General features: G+C 43.9%; 1 protein-coding gene across 5 annotated transcripts in view; it reads left to right on the plus strand.

Annotated features, from left to right (window-relative positions):
- Window positions 1–17,209, plus strand: part of IQSEC1 (IQ motif and Sec7 domain ArfGEF 1) — a 328,601-nt gene that overhangs the window by 157,012 nt on the left and 154,380 nt on the right. The window lies entirely within an intron of this gene.

A 17,209-nucleotide genomic window follows, 5' to 3' on the forward strand; every position in this document is an offset into this window, starting at 1 on the left:
GCTTTTATATTGTATGATATGGGGGGGTCATCTTTTTTTCTTTTTTTCTTTTTTTCCTGTGTTTCCTTTTTTTTTTTTCCTGTGTTTCCTTTTTTTTTTCTTTTGTAGACAGTCAGGTAAAATTGGGATAATTTTTTTAGATTCCTGACAGTGAAAATAGATACTTCTCAGCTAAATTCACCTGACCAACACTGTATTGCTTCCCAGGCTTAGACAACTAGCAAACATTTCTTGTCCTTCATACAAGCATCTATAAAGACATCCCACGTGACAGAGCCGACTCTTCCGTCCTCTGGTGGCTTCCCAGTCAGTGATTTGTCAGAGACAGAGCTGTAGCTCCAGCAGCTCTGCTGCAGAATTCTTTGTATTGTTGATATGAAAACATTTTATTTATAGTTTATTGTCAATATGACTCTTTCGGGGAAAAGGTTTGAATAGGAATTTTATTTCTAATTGAAGTTACTCTCAGTTATGAGCTTATTAACAATCTGCTGGCTGTAGAGTTTAACACTTGAGCACTGCAGTCTCTCTTTACAATATGCAGTGATTTAACAGCATGATGAGCCTTCTTCAAAGCAAGCAAAGGAGTGAAAGTGGGATAGTTCAGACCGGTCACCATTCTGTTCTTAGTTATCCTGGTTTTCAAGATGAACAAAGCAAATGGGTCCAAACTTTGGCCATATCGTGTACGCTGTGATAAGTCAGTATAAGATTCAGATGATTATGTAAGGCATCTGTGTTCAAACTACCCTATGGCAAAGAAAGCTGGCATGTTTATAATAATACATTTTTCCACTTGGTGCATATATTACCTAGTAATTCAAAAATGGAATACTGTGACACACAGCAAGCTGCTTGAAAATGATCAAAAGTTGGCAAAATATCATGAAATCTATTTTGTTTTGGATTTTCATGTTTTTTTTTTTCTTCATTGTGTTCCTTTCCATCCTCCTCCTTTAGCTTGCTTTTCAGTTTAAAGGAAATGACTGCTCACAAGTGTTTTACTGATAAAGACGTGACATCCCACAAGCTTCCTGCTAAGTCAGATGTCCTCCATCTTCCATAAAGCGCATTATAGCATTACAGATGTAGGTATTCCCATTGGTTTCTCTGGTGATCTCCATGCCTGCTGGCTTGCAGCCACTGTCATGATGCTGGCAACTCTGAAGAGAGACTTGTGCCTGCCTTAAAATGTGTGTGTGGGGAGGGGTGGGGGAAATGTAGCTTTATTAATCCTTAGTACTTCTGTATGTAAATCATCAGCAGAATGGTAATGCTGCATTTTCAGTCAAATGTGTGCTGTGAAAATCCTTAAACATATTAATAATAAAGGAACCAGCAGGCTGGATATGTAATTTTACTTATGGGAGAAATAGAAGTTGTTCTTTCAAAAGTAGATAGACATTTTGAAACAGCTTTTGCCTCAACTGTAAATGTAGGCCTGAGATAATTTGGTTGTTCTTCATTGCATTGAAAGTCCAGTCTCTGAGATTGAAATGGGTTATTAGTTGGTACTTAGAAACAAATTGTACTATGTGGATTAAAAAACAAACAAACAAAAAAAACAAACTTAACTTTCCTAATGCTATTCCCTGTGATTCTGTTCCTCTGTCTTTTTTTTTCCTTGCCCCCTTCTTCTTGGCAGGGAAGATAATGTTCTTCACCAGTTCTGCTGTCCGCCTTCGGGGTCTAGTAGTCCATCTTCAAGATAACAGAGAAGCTGTGGGTCGCTCAGTGGGCAGTCTGTGCCACACCTGTATAGTCCATCTCTCCTCTCCTCTCACTGGTGTGTATGGGACTGGCGCTTGCATGGATGCCCTAAAATTCTGGTTCAGTTAAGTTACGCAGAATGGCGCAGCTGTAAATTTTTTCATTGGTTCTTGATAACCGCCTCTCCATGCTCTTCAACTTTCTACAGCTCTTCCTTGTGTCCAGGATTTAAAACACACAAACTGTAAACAAATACATAAAATACACAATTTATTTTGAACTAAAATAAACAGTACCATAAGTCTTTGTCTGCTGTACATTTTGTTACTGTACGTGCTGTTATCTGCTGTTAAGGATACAAACTAATTTGATTTCTGTCTTGAATGCTGGGGGGAGATCATGGCAGAGATGTCTCTTATCTGTTTTAGGTTAAGCTTTTTCTGCTAACAGTTGTAAATATTTGTTTCAAGGTTGAGCGAACATGAACACCACATTTTAGGAATGTTACTATATGGAGATTATATTTAACTATTCCTTCTCTGTTTCTCAACTGTTACAAGAAACCAGCAGGTTTAAGTTGTCACAGCATATCTTTAGCAGTGAATGGTATGTTTTTTAATGTCTATTTTGATATCTGTCTTCTAATTTTGTTTGCCTATGCTTTTGAAAGCCTTTAGACATTAGCAAAGGTACAAGACGATTGCTTATCTATTGTGGGTACCTAAATACTTTTCTCTAAGCTGTGCACAAGATTGTCATCAAGGTTGTGTTGTAATTGAATGGCCCTCTAACTCCAACCAGATAAAAGCGAACATGTCTGTCCATGTGTGTCTAAGAATAGAGTCAGAGTTGTTATTGCCCAAAAGGCGCAGCTTTGATTGCATCTCTCTAGACACATCTTGTAGCTCTAAAACAACTGGAAATTTTCTGCTGGTTGGATCTTCTAAACTTAAACAGCACAAGCAGATATACCAGGAAATAGAATTTCTATTAAGTTGTACTTACTAGCCTGAAGTTAACAAGGAAACAAAATTAAAGAAAAGCTGTTTTGATGGTGTAAGTCTGCTGTTATCATAAGTTAAAATATTACTCCAAACTGTCTGGAGCGCATGCAAAGGCAGAGATGGTTGGAAATAGGGTGAAAAGCTGGTGGTTATTTGTAGTTATATGTGACTTTCAGGATTGGATAAAAGGGTTCAAGGATCAAGGATGGAAGAACAGAGAAGGTAACATGAAGATCATTCTCATCTTGTATCATGTTTTTGGCTATGACCCTGAAGGAATCTGTGTGAAAAACAGAATATAGGCTATTTGCTTTTCAGTTAGACTGGTCTGCTATTTCTTGGTCATGTCCCAGTATTATGCCTTTAAGTGTTTTCTTATGCTTGCCTTAGGTGTCTGAGGCCAAAGGAAGAATTTGCTTGAAGGCTAATCTTTCTTCATGTTTTTGTAAGAGATGGTCTACTGCCCCTAACTGACTGCGCAGACTGTAACCCGTATGTGGTTGCTGCTTTTATTTGGTGCTGAATGCACCTTAGTTTCATGTGGTCCTCAGTCACTTGGTTTTACAAGACATGTGATGGCTGTTCATTTTTGCTCTAAAATTTGCAATTTCTACATAAAGAATTGTTTAGTAGATTACTACTTCTGTTGAATTCACCTTTGGAAGTGTTCTCGTATTTGCAGAGCGGGATAAAACATTGAAATGTGTGAATGTTGCTAACAATTTCTTAGTCTTTTCCTGCTATCGTTAAATAAGCAAGAGTTCCTGTGTTGCTATCCACAGATAGAAACAGTAGGATTTTCTGTTATTTAGACTTGCTTATCTCCCTCCCAAATGCAAACAATAATTACCTCTCTCCACAGTGAAGCTGTGAATTGAAGCACTGTAATTATTCTCTTCTATAAGCTAAGATTTGTCCAATCTTTTAATAAGTACCTTTTATTTGTGGAAAAGCGAACCAAGAAGCAAGACCAGTGCTTAAAAATAAAAATTAAACCCCCAAACTCCAAGTGCCAGCCCTTTTGCCTGGAGGAGAAGAGAACTGATTATTCTGAATGTGGCTATAGTTAATAATGTGGCTCAGGAGAAAATGCAGTCAGAGGCTGATCAGTACCGCTAGCTGTAACAGAGGATCCTATGAGTGGTTGTCTTGTCTGCTGGTTTTCCAGTGAAGGGAAAGTAGTGTCATTCTAAGTTGCCAGCACTTGAAGCAATTTGAGTTGGTGTCCATCGTATCATCAAATCATGGCGTTTATTCTGCAGGGACCACAGAGAGAAGCTGACCTTGCCTGGTGCTGTGGAAGTCAGAAATGAAGAAGTAAATGTCATGGCTGGCTAAATCAAACATGCTGTGAATTTAAGAATTTAGTACTGGAAACTAGTAGGGAGTCTTTTTTTAGCTAACCAGATTTTAAAAGTAGATAAGCTATATAATGTTCATTATTATAAAACAGAAGAGAAAGGCAGCAGGGGAAAAATCCACTTTGCTCCTGATTTCTACATGTTTTTACAATTGTTCTCAGTCAAAAGTGAAAATTATCTTCTATTTATCATTTTGATGCAGAAGGTGGCATAGAAATGACATTTTTCTTGTAGACCAGATTGCCTTATGCATGAACTCAAGGGGCTGAAGACAGGCTGCTGCTTTGGGAGAGCTGAGTCAGCAAACTTCTCCTTTGGCCCCTGCGCACGTGCATCTGTTGAGAATGAGGGTTTTTTTTCTTCTGAAATTTCCTTTGCGTGGCCGTTGGCTGCTCGTGCGGTCCCACTCCATGCCCCTGCCTGCAGCCGGGAAGCTGCGGGCAGCCTGCGCGCCGCCTCTGCTGCTGAACAGCCTGGATTTTGGGGCCTGCTAGATGGAGCAGGGAGCAGGTCAGCCGTGATAAATTCGAGACTCCTCTCCTGAGGTAGACTTAAAAATAGCTCTGTGAATAATAATGCTTTATAACATGAGGAGAAGGAATAAGTCCGTGGAAAATGTGTTGGGGTGTGGATCTTAGCAGTGACTCAAATCAAGCTTTTAACATTTTCCCTGGGCTGTTCCACTGGCTGCCTGGTTGAATATAAATTGCCACCGTTTCAAGTAACTCGGGGTTTATGAAGAGTGTGAACTGTGTGTGGTTTCTAGCTGAGGAGGCGCCTTGCTTGCACTGACGCCTGGGGATTGCTCGTTTGGGGAGCGTGTCGGCTGAGCAGAGGGCAGGCGGTAACGTCGCGTTTTGAGGTAGCCGCGGGGGCCTCGGCCGCCCTGCGCCCCGTGCCGAAGGGGAGCCAGCGTTGCCGTTGCAGCGCCGCAGCCCCCCGCTTTGCCAAGCGGAGGGCCGAGGTGCAGCCCCCGGGCCGGGCGCGTCTCCGAGGCGGCGCTGGCCAGACCCTTCTGATCCCGGGACGTTGGCTAGGAAAGGTCTGCCCGAGCAGCAGCGGCAGTGCGGAGTCCCTCATGCTGCCACGAGCAAGGGTTGCCACAGAACTGTAAGGGAAGGTTTCTGGAGGCACGGGTCGGTTTTTCTTTTGCTTGAGTTTTAGTTCTTAGCAATTGGGTAGTTCCTGAAATGGTGGCTAGAGGGAGCTCCAGTGCAGTCTGTTTCCAAGCTTTCTCAGCAAGTAAATTGCAGATTTATGGTAGATCTGGCCTGTTTTATTACCAGCTGAAACTGTGGCTAAAAACAAAAGAGGAGGCCATATCTGTTAAATTATATTTATCTTTACATGCTATTAATACTAGAGATATAGAGAGAAGCATTTGGTTAGGTGGACTGGCTAAATAGTATATACACCAGCATGTCCTGCAGTCGGTTCTGTTTCCGTGTTCTGACCACTGCTGTCAAGATGTTGAATCTGCTTGTATAATTCTGTTTGCCTCTCAAGTTTTATTGTAGAACTTGTGCTGGAGAAAGTGCATGTGTTTGATAACCGTATACGAACGGCCACACGGGGCAGGAGCAAAGATCAGCCGCCCTCCTGTCGGTGCCTGCCAGCTGGCAGGAAGCGCGCACGAAGAGGGCAAGCATACATCTGTGGTGCTTCTCCGAGGCTCCACTAGATTTCGGCAAGGAGCAAAGCCACGGGAGTTGTCATGTAGGTTTTAAAGTGAAGAAGTTGATAGTTAATACAAAAGATTTGCCTGAAACATAATTACAACTCTACTAGATAGGTATCTCTAGTCAATGCAGCAAAACCTCTGGTTGTACTGCTGTGCTGTGCTGAATTAATTATAGTAATTCAGTTAAGTGTATCAGGCCTGTATTTTCAGGGCATTTGGCCTTGTCACCTTCCACATCATAGAAAAAGTTGTTTTATGTGTTCTTTTAACTTCATAAGCTGTGCAGAGCAGCTGCTGGGGCTGGGTGGGGATCTGTGAGCAAGCCCAGCTGCCCAGCCAGCCTGGATCATCTGTGGGCGCTGGATGTGACTCCGGCCTTTCCCAGTGCTGAGGGTCCTGCCTGCCGTTCTGGCAGGGACTGGCGGGTGCCTGGCGGTCCCCGGCCACGATCGGGGCAGCAAGCTTGCCACCGTCGGGGACAGTCCTCAGCTGGTGTCGGCAGAAGATCATGTGCTCTCAGGAGCTGACAAAAGTTGATGAACAAATAGGAGACAGAATTGCATTTAGTCAGTCCACAAGGAGAAACAGCATTTAATGACTTCACCGCATTTTGCCTGGTTATGTTTGCATCAAGTTCAGCCTCCTGCTCTCTGCTGCTGAGCGCTCCGTGCATGTCGCAGGGTCGAGCTGCCGCTGGCCTCCCCCCAGGTCCGCTGAGGAAGAGCATGTAGCAAAGGCATGGGTACACGCTGAAGACTGGTACCTGGTAAAAATCCTAATCTGAGTAGGAGGTTGCAAAGATGCTGGGTTTTTTTTGGCTTTCTTCTTCATGATGAGTGACCAGTTTCATCTGCAATTAATGTACTGTGCTGTGGTCACTTCTGCAAAGCATGGGTGTTGCTGTTTTCCCTTGAAAGAGCTAGGGATTGAATCTTAGAAGTTGCAAGATTGCTGGTATTTGCTGAGCGAGCTGGGAAGCTGGAGTCCCTGATGTTTCCTGTTTCTTCCTACAGTTATGTTTGTTGTTTTCTATGGTCAAGTGAAAACTTGTACACGAGGTATGGGCTCTCATGGGAAAAAAAAAGTCCCTTTATAGTATTTAAGCAAGTGCTTTGTTTTTGCACTCATTAGTTACTTATTTTTTCTTTGGGGTATTATTTGTATGCTCTTGAATCACTGGCTTTCTCTGTTGGACACATATCAACCCAGATTATAATCCTTTAATGTAAACGTGCTTCTGAAAGACATTATCCTAGTTCGTTCACCTCTGAATATCTTCTATCTTCTTTCACACCTGAAAATTGGATAGAATTGAAATCTCCTCCTCAATTAAATAGGTCTTTATGGAGAATTCAATTAATTGTAATAGATATTTTATGAGAAGACTTTGCCAGAGGCTGCTGTAGTACAGATAATTAGTCTCAGTCAGGAAATGTTACTTAAGTAGTTTTATTTTGTAATCCTACGAGCTGTATTATTAGTCAGGTAACATATAGGCTGACACTGGAGAGGATGGGTGACTAGCGCACTGCTTAATCTCTTAGATGTAGCAGCTGTTTCTGACAAACAAGTTTGCTTGCTTGCTGGCCACGAGGTGTCTGATGAAAGCCGCTCTGCTCAGCTTTGTTCTTCGGTCGTGGGTGAGCTCTCAGCTGCGCCTGCCGGTATCAGCTGGCCAGGGAAGTGATGAGATCGCTGCTGGCGGCTCCAGGATTCGGCATTAAACTGAGGTGCTCTCCAAGTGGGGTTAGCTCTTCTGAAGCCCAAAGATGCACTTTCTGATTTATAATCAGACCTTTCCAAAAATGAAGAATAAAAATAACCTTTCATAATAATTTTAAGGGAGATCAGTGAAAATATATTTAAGCTGGTGTTGCTATGGGGTTCCAGGTAAGAAGTGAACAGTGGTGGTTTGGCTGTCGTGCCTTCCCCTCCTCCCCACAACTTGGCTGCTTAGATTTGTATCACTTCAGTGCACCAAGGCAGTGCTTTTTAAAAACAATGATAATAAAAGAGATTGAGTGACATGGATTGGTCAACTCATTTAACATATTTTCATCAAAGACTGCAGGATACTCAAAGAGCAAACAGGGAGGCAAAGGTTTAGGTGTATACGGAGAACAGCAGGACACCTGCTGTTTGGATGTGCTTTGGATGAGGCTAACTGAATCCTGAGCTTTGGTTTCATGTTTCATGTCTCTTTCACAGCAACAAAACTTAGTCCATTTTCAGAAAGTCCACTTTTAGCTTAGCTGTGAACAAGAAAATGTGGGAGGCAAATGTTATAATGAGTAGTCTCCATGTAAGATACTGCTTCTGAGAAACCTTTGGGTAGGGAGAAAACTAGAGCTGTGGTGGCTGGACCTGAGGATGGAAGCAGTTGCTGCTGTAGCCGTGCTTGCAAGTTGAAATGCCAGATGTTTAAGCTCCCGCCAGTCATCTGTTTCATCCAATTTTCTGGTACTGAAAGTTAAATGGTATACTGGTGTTTGGATAATAAATATGAAATTGAAAGGTGGGGAAGCAATAGTGCTGTCATTAGATATTTTGACTTTTTCTTTCTGTATTCTTTGTGTTTTGATGTTTTTTTAAAAACGATTTCACAGCGTGTCTGTAATCTGTTCCTCTCATACAAGCGAAACCCTTCTACGGAGGTTTCTCTGGTACGGTTGTTCCCCGAGCCCCGTGCGCAGCTGCATCCGTTTGGCCGTCAGGGCCGGGGCCTTCTCAGACGGCCGCGTGTGGCACAGCGTAGCGTGCGTGCTGCGTTTACATTGCAACCGCTCCTGTTCCCGCGGGTGCAAAAACGCCCCAGACCGAGCGGCTGTAAATACTGCTTGGACCTTAGAGGGAATATGGCAATCATTTTCAGACTCTGTGGTTATGTGAAGTATGCAGTCATCCTACTGCGGTTTCAACCGGCTCCTTTTGTTATGAAAAGTCAGTGTAGCGAAAATTATCGCAAGAGATTCAATTAAATTACGTATGTTATAAAATACCAGAGCGGACAAATAAACTCCTAAAGCTTGGAGTCCCAAACGCTGGACATGCGCCGCCTGCGAGCGGCCCGCGGGCCGGTGCAGAAGCCCTGGCTCGTGGCGGTGGCTGCTGCCAGCAGAACCCAGCCGGGCGCCTGCGGGTCCCTCTTGTTACGGGACCGGCTGCTCCAACTCCTGCTGCATGTTTAAAAATCAGTGTGCCTCCGTACATTCGTGCAGCACACCCATTAAATTTAACATGTAGTTAGCTGAAAAGCCATGTTCTCTTTCTGGGGGTTAGGCTGCGCTGCGGCCTCCAGCGTGCCCATGACTAACCCCTCTTTTTATTATTTTGCCACAGACATGCTGATGTAGCTCCAGTTGTGCTTGTTTTCAGATGCTGGAACAGTTTGCTGGCGTGTACTTCATACCTTACATATGTAAGCCTTTTCTTCCAGAAAACAATGTTGTTTTTTTAAAAAAATAAAAAGAAAAATATCTAACCCCATTTTCAAGTCAGTAGGTCTGTAGCCAAACAGTGGGAACTGATCTAGTAAAATGCTTACTATGGCTGTGTAGCATTCAGATATTTAAAAGAAATGTCATCTTGTGACAGACTGAGAAAGCAAGATACTCGCTCCAATGTAAATCATTGGATTGACTATGCAGCTTTTCTGTCTTTTTAATTTTATCATCTCTGAAATATAATAGATTCAACTTTAGTGACTAACAGGGAAACAGTGCATTGGTCACAAGTCTGAATCTACTTAACAACTTGTATAATTTGTTATACTTCCTGGAAAATAAAAGGTTCTGCACATTGATTCTTAGGTTTTCTTAGTAATCTACTGCTTCTTGTCTGATACTAGTTAAAGAAAAAATGACACACAGGAGAAAGAAAAAAAAAAGAGAAGAAAAAGTCATGATTTGACTGCAAGTGAATCTACTGAAAGAGGCTGAAAGTCACATGAATTCTTAAACTGTAGTAATGATGTTCCTGGCCAGCTACAGGAACAAATAGCTTTTTTTTTATTTCCTATCATGATAGGAAATAAAAATAGATTCCAGCAGCACAGGCAGTGGCTTATGCAGCTCTGTACAGGAGAATAAGGTTTCTCTTTAAGCCTTCTGTTCTTCTGTATGTATGAAAGCAGGTGCACTATGCAAGCTGCTCGGCCTGCCGTTAAGCAGGGAGGTGCCTGCACCCTGCGGTCGTAGGTGGGAGATGCACAGGCTTCGGCTGCCGGCGCTGCTGCCGCCGAGCGAACAGGGTGGGAGGGGGGCCAAACCGGCTCATGCCTGCACCAGGAGCAAGTGGTTACTCCCCAGACCTGTGTGAAAGCGGGGTTCGAGTGCCATTGGGCTGCTGCTGCGGCACAGCAGCCACGTACTGCTCCAAGCCAACGCGTCTTCTAGGCCTTGATCTGTCTGTAAGCGTGAAGTGCTTAACTACCTGTGAAGCATACACCCAAAAGAAATGGCCTGCGTATCTTAAAGGATGAAGTCTTTAAGTCTTTGTGCTCTTGGGATACAGTATGTATTTCAGTTTTTCTTTTCTTTTTTACTTCACTGTGTCACTCTTGTGTGAAGCTGATGGTAGCTGATGTACAAGGACAGCAACAGTATAGCTTACAAAGGGACATACAATATTCAAGCACCAGTTTAAAACTACGAATCCATTTTAGATTTGCTCAACAGCCTTTGCTTTCCATTATTCTTCACGTGATCTTGAATACTTTGCAGGGATACTGGCAGTATTTGGGACTTTGTCATACTTGGAGATGTGTGTGGCAACTTGTGCAAAGTGTCCTTGCATCTCTCCTGAAGCTTCTGTGCTTCTCCCCGTCAATGGCATGGTGCTGCTTACGCTGCAGGTGAGCAGTCGCACAGAAAGGTTAGCAACCAGCCTGACGCTCTCAAAGTGCATAATTTGCAGAAGTTAAGAGACTTAGCACATAATGTTAAAGTGTTTTCAGATATGTGATAAACATTGTTTTGAGAATCATCATTTTGTTTGGTTCTTAAACAAAAAAGGGAAAATATCCACGTCTGACCATGGTAGGCACAAATCAGAAGTTTTAATGGAGAGCAAATTTTCAGCCATATTATTGAACAAGACATTTTCAAACATTTTAGTTCTCAGATTACATTAGCATCCTGGACATTTGCCTTGCAGCGAATTAACCATAGATTTGTAAAGTTTAATGTCTGTAAATTGAATTATATACAATTGGCTGCTGATATTAGCAATGCACTATCTCTTCCTTCTTTGGAAAACCTCAATCCCTGTGATACATGTATGGGTTTGTTTTGTTTTTATCATTCTAAATTTGAGCTGCAAGTGGCAGTGGAGCTTCATTATAAACATCTGATCTTCATGTAACTGGGAATAATTGTGGTTTAAGTGATGGGGTTTACTTCTAACTAAACCTGAAATCACTTTGCTGCAGTAGTTTAATACAAAAACAATTCCTCTGGCAAGATACCACCTTGAATAACAGCGCTGATTAGATGTTCGATAGATGATAAATTTTTAACTGTTTATTGACATCAGGATGGTTCTTTGAAGGGAGAGGGAGGTTTGTTCTTTAAGGGCCAGGGGACTTGCAGCTCCTTGGGAAAAGCTGGATGAAGGCATCCCAAGTTGAGTGCCTAAACAGGAGGCATGCACAGTTACTGAGCTCTTCAACTTCCTAAGACAGTAGCGAAGAGTCTTGACTGGAGGGCTCCTGAACCTTTAAAAATTTTTGCAGGAATAAATATAGAGATTCTCTCAAAATTAAGATTTGAACAATATCTTTCACTATACGATGCCTTACTACAAAATTTGAATTAGAGTATTTGTCAGAAAGGTAGCTTCCCCAAATCACCACGTCATTACTCTCTCACAGGTTAGCTCTAGTATGCAGGCCCCAACTTTGTTTTAAATAATGATAATAATAAAATATATAGCTAAAGAGCTTCCTAATTTGAGCATTTCTGGATGACTTTTAGGTTTGTGATGGAATGGTTGGTACCTAGGTATTGCTTTTCTTATCCAATTTCAAACTATTTGAGGTACCATGATTATATTTTAGTTTAGAAAGCATGTCATAAAAGTGAGTGCTTGGATATATGCTTCTGTGTTGGCCTTTGCAGATTCCTTAAATTATGATAGGAACTTTGATGCAAAAGGCTCGTCCTAAAGGAGGAAAAATAAAGGAAAGCTTGTGTCTTTTGCTTATACGCAGTGCAAAACAAACTCGGTTAAGTTTCCAGTATGTCAAGTTGTCCTGCAAGTCTTAAAGCTTTTGTTTCTCTCTGCTGTGTTCCTTCCTTTGAGGCAAATCTTTCAGTCATTTAGCTGTGTGATACCTGGAAAAGTTCCAGGAGAAAGCTTTTATCAGTCCGTTGCTTTTCTCAACAGTTAGTTATCTGGGCTTAGATTCGTAATCCAGCTTTAGCTGTTAGAGGCCTTGGGAAGCGAGCTGCCCTTTGTAAGGGTAGGAAGTGTGATGGACTTCCCAGCTGAAAGCTGGGCAAAACCTCTATACCAGCAAACTCCACTGAACTCCGCTCGGGAATTTGCCAAGTCATTCAAGCCCCAACTGAGGGAAGCTTTTTATTCCTTAGGGAAACTTTAAGCACATATTCAAGTGCTTTCTTGTCTGAATGGTTCATTAAAATGCTCAGAGCACAATGTATGGGAAGGGAGAGTAAAAAGGAGAACTGTTCCAAGGGTGTTCTTTAACACTCCTCCTTAGTGCTAACTTTTCATAGGTGACCAGAACCAGTTATGTCAGAAATGCTATTAAATTGTGTATATATATATATATATATATACATATACATATACATATATACATATATACATATATATATATATATATATATATAAAGGTTTAATTGAACCATATTTTCAGCTTGTGTTAAGTTTTTGCTCCAATGACTAATCTCGGTAGAGTAATGCTTAAATCTGTGGTACCTGTGCCCTGCTGGGGGCCTGGGCGGAGGAAGACTGTTGTGGTTCTGTAGCTCTGCGGTTCAAACAGGCTACTGTGAGACAGGTTTTGTGAGGCAGACCCGAAGAGAAGTGTAGCTACCAGAAGCATTATTAGATTCCTAGCTTCTGCTTTTAATATGCTCGTTTTTTAAAATCTCGCCATATTTCCCCCCACAGAGTAACAAGCTGCTGAGAACTGAGGCAGAAGGGAGTCGTGCTGCAGCAGCAGAGTGAGGGTCCCGCGGGGCCAGGGCCATGCCTAGGGGAACGTGCAGGAGCAGGACAAGCAGGCGGTTGTACTAGTCTGCCTCAATTTCCTAAGACAGCTACATTCACTTGCATTGCACTAATTAGTGCAGGACACAGCTGCTTGCCTGCTAAATGGCGCTTCATCCAGGCAAACATTGCATCGGAGCTGTCAGCCGTAGCAGCATCAGCTTCCTCTTAATTTCGGGGTGGAGCCTGATCTCCTCGTTACTTTCTGATCCCTGATATTCAAAGCAGAATTTCCTACAGCTCGGTTTGCTGGGCAGCCGGCCCTGCCGGCTCCGGCTCTTCCCCAGCACCCGGGAGCGCGGCGTCCCGTCCCCCGTGGCCGGGCCCATGCCTGCGCCCGGCTGTGCTCGGCTGAGAGAGAGCGCTGGAGCTGGGCCGGAGCGCCGCGCGCCCGAGGGGCGGGAGGTGCAGCTGCCTTCCCTCCCCGGCCTCTCCCCGGCTGGTAGCTCTGCGCGCTTTAAGTACCTTCATGATAACGCGGCTGCTTTTAGGCCTAAGTCGCAGAGCCGCGAGCTAAAGACAAGGTGCTGCAGTTGCTGTATGTTGTTGGAAGTACAGCATTAGGAAGGCACCCCCCGCCCCCAAAGGGTAAATATTTGCATTTAATGAACCTGCACTTTGGAATACCAAGAAAGGTCGCCTTTGTAAGTGAGCGTGTGGAGGATCGCAGCATCGGAGCTTTCTAACGCTGCTCGTTTCTTTTGTGTGCAGCTGGTTTAACAGGAATTCGTATCTGTACAGAGACATTGAGAAGCAGCAATTAATCACTGAGCAATATCTAGCACAGTATCTTAAATATTTAATATATTTTGCAGGATTCCTTTGCTCAATGTTAAAAAGATGCTGTGTGCAGTCCTGTCTGTAGTTGTTAGAGCCTGTCGAAGGCATGGTGGAGCTCTGAACTTTGCCTTTTCCCTATACGTGCACGCTCCAAGCTGTCGTTTGCAGCAGCATATCTTTGTTTCCAGAGGGTTTCACTTCTTAACTAAAGAGGGTATGTTTATATGTAATTTTATTTGGATCAAATCCCAAAATGTGCCACAGTGGTGCATTTCCACGTCAGATGAAGGACACTGGGGCTTTTCTTGTGCTGGAATTTCTTCTTGGTGTTCCTACGATGTCTGATCATGATACGTAGGTCCTTGTAGCCTCTGGCAGCATTAGGATACGCAGTGCTGCGGTCTCGCTCGCCTTCTGGGTAACGGAACGGAGCAGTCGGGGCTCTGCAGCCGCCCGCGCTGGCGGGAGCAGGCCGTTCCCCCTGGGGCCGCGGGGCCGGGCACCGCCTGGAGGGGCGGCAGCCGCAGCCGTGCGGGGCGGCAGCGCCGACGGGCTCGCGCGCGTTGGTCCGCTCGGCGTGGCGCGAAGCTGCGCGTAGCGCCGTGCTGGGCCGGGAGCGCGAGGGCTCGTAGCGCTGCCCCGGGGCTGGCCTGCTGGAGCGCCTGTCGCGGTCTGCTCTTTCTCCAGTCTCGGCAAGGACGGAGTTACTGTGCGGTGCTGTTATCGGTGGCTGCCCTAGTCACACTGATACCTCTCTTAAAAATACCTTAATAGCTTAGTGTGCCACTGGCCCGTACTGAGAAAGAGAGCGATTTGAATTGAGGTCTCTGCCTGCAATGCTCTCTCCGAAATCAGTAATATTCTCTCTACCATTAAAGCTGAAGAAAGCAAGACTTCAGATTGTTGATTAAGGCATTTATTGTCTCTCTTTTCTGTGTCCGTGTGGCTTAAGGAACACCCTCTTATGCAGGCCCAGGGGTAATTTTCAAAAAGAGTGATTTTGTGCTTATGAGAAAACGGTATCTTTTTTCATCACAAAAAATAACATCCTCAGAACAGAATATATCATTATTCAAGATACCAAGAAACTGATCTTAAGCATCTCACTTAAATCTGCTAAAACATTTTGGAATATGATATTTTAAATACTACTTGCCTGCTGTCAGAAACGCCGCGGGCTCGGGTTTGTTCATTGTGCAGCTTTCCGGAGTAGCGCGTCTAGACAGCGTTAGTTCTCCTACCCAATACTCTGAAGCAGTAGGCTATTTTATAATTTTTGTGCTAGCTAAGGGAAATCAATGTAAATTCTAAGGAGATTTCTAATTCGGAATTACATAAATCTATAATTTACAGAATTATTTTGGCCTTGAAAGAGGTTGTTACTGCCACCTGTTATGTCTGTTCTTCAAGCTTCACGCAGACTGTATTGGCTTCAAATAATCCAGTTAGGTATAGCCGTTGTACCAGGTTTAGTTACAGTTTTGGCAATGAGTAAAATGTCAAGAATTTGTATGAACAAGAGTACTGAGTCAGGGCCCCGTTGAGGAATAAAGAGGGGGGAGTAATGGACCTTCCTGCTGGTTTTCTTTAGAGCTGTGTGCTATGTTTTTCCCCAGTTCTGTTCATTTGAAAAAAGGCCTAAAAACCAAAGCTTGCTTTGAGGTAACCTAAAACAGAATGGCTTTTGTATGCTTTTACTTGAGGCAGAAAGAAGAAAAAATATTTTTTTGTGTGTGGAATGAGTTTTATTTGGGGTGGCTTAATGACCCTGTGTTCAGGATTTGGGTTATTTTTATGTTTTAAGTTAACTTTCTATCTTTGAGCAAAGTTTGGAAAGAAACCAAAAGGTTTAAATGGGATCTTAGCTGTAAAGAAGCAAGGGGAAGGATTGTACTAAAAATTATTCCGTCAGCTCAATGAGAATTATCAAATTTTCTGTACTCTAAGTCTAGATGTTTCAACAGATATTAAACTTAAATCTTTCCTGTCTCTGCTGCCTCTTTCCTTGGCCATTAACCTTCCTCCGTTCCCCCGTTGCCAGGCTGCTGCAGTGATTTCCCAGGGGGGCAAGCGCGGTGCGTGGGTGGGGACCCAGCTCAAGGCTCAGCAGCAGCAGCTTGTGCCTGGGAACGTTCCCCCCGGTAGGGTATTTCCCGGTTTCCTGCTCCTGGGCGGTAGTGACTCGTCCCGTGGCTCTCATCCAGAGAGGTTTCTTCCCGTGAGTGCCGCTCACGCAGCTCTTTCTGTGTTTGACCCTACTTTGGTCACACCTGAGAAGACCGTTGGCAGACCTCTCCGCAGAGGAGCGTCCTGGCTCGCGGGCGCTGCGGCCGCGGGGCGCCGCTTCCCGAGCGCCTCGGGCTGGGAGCCCGCCGGCAGCGCGGGCCCGTGGCCCTTGCCGGCGGCCGGATCGGTTAGAGCAGCGGCGTTTGGGGGTTTTCTAACCGCAGCTACCAGGCGGGTAAGCGCTGTTACTACTAACACGCTGAGCTGCCCCTAGGGACAACCGGGAAACTGACTGACAATTATCTCAGTGAGCAGAGCCTTAGTCATGTTCCTGGACAGCCCCGAGATGGGTGTTTTTGTGGTGGGAATGCTGCTTTCTTCCTATGCATTTATTTTTAAAAAATCATGTAGATAGTTTTCATATACATACATACACACACACACACGTGTGTGTGTGTGTATATATGTATATATGTGTGTATATACACACACACCCACATATATATACACACACATATATATATATATATATATAAAGCAACACTGAGGCTGCAGCCCATGCAGTGCCAGCCAGGGAGGCTCATCAGCAGCTTCCTCTATGCACCACACATTGCTCTGCCCAAAGCCCCTGAGCCTGGTGAAGGCTTATTTATAGCAACAATGGCCAAAACCGTTAAGAGAAGATTTCAAAATCAGTGTTAAAAGCAAGGCGAAGAGGCGGGTTGGCGAGCAAGCTGGCCTCCCGCAGGCAGGCGGTGGAAGGAACAAACCTGCTAAGCAGTAGGTGAGGTTCACCCCTTTCCATGGTGAAGCTCACCGTGGGCACCAAGCCAACGCATGCGAGGCACCCCTCAAAATTCACCACTATTCACAAATCTTGAACTTTGCTGGAAGCAAATTACAGGGTGGGAAAACCTCTTAAAAGCTATTTTAAAGCTATGTTTGATCTTTAATTCAAGGCTGTTTGGACAATATGGTTTCTTTCCTTTCTTGTACAGCTAATTTTTGCGTGCGCTGTGTTTTGTAGCTTCCTCTGTTCACACAATCCTGTTTATTTCTGCAAACACACCAGTAATCTTGGGAATAGAAGATTTACACCTAATTTACTGATACCCACTGCAAATATAATTAATGGAATTCTGATGCTAATTTTATAAACCTCCACAGACCACATGCATTCATGACTACATGATCAAAAGTTGATCTATGGC

Source organism: Rhea pennata, chromosome 12, assembly GCF_028389875.1.
Source record: "Rhea pennata isolate bPtePen1 chromosome 12, bPtePen1.pri, whole genome shotgun sequence".
Taxonomy (NCBI): domain Eukaryota; kingdom Metazoa; phylum Chordata; class Aves; order Rheiformes; family Rheidae; genus Rhea; species Rhea pennata.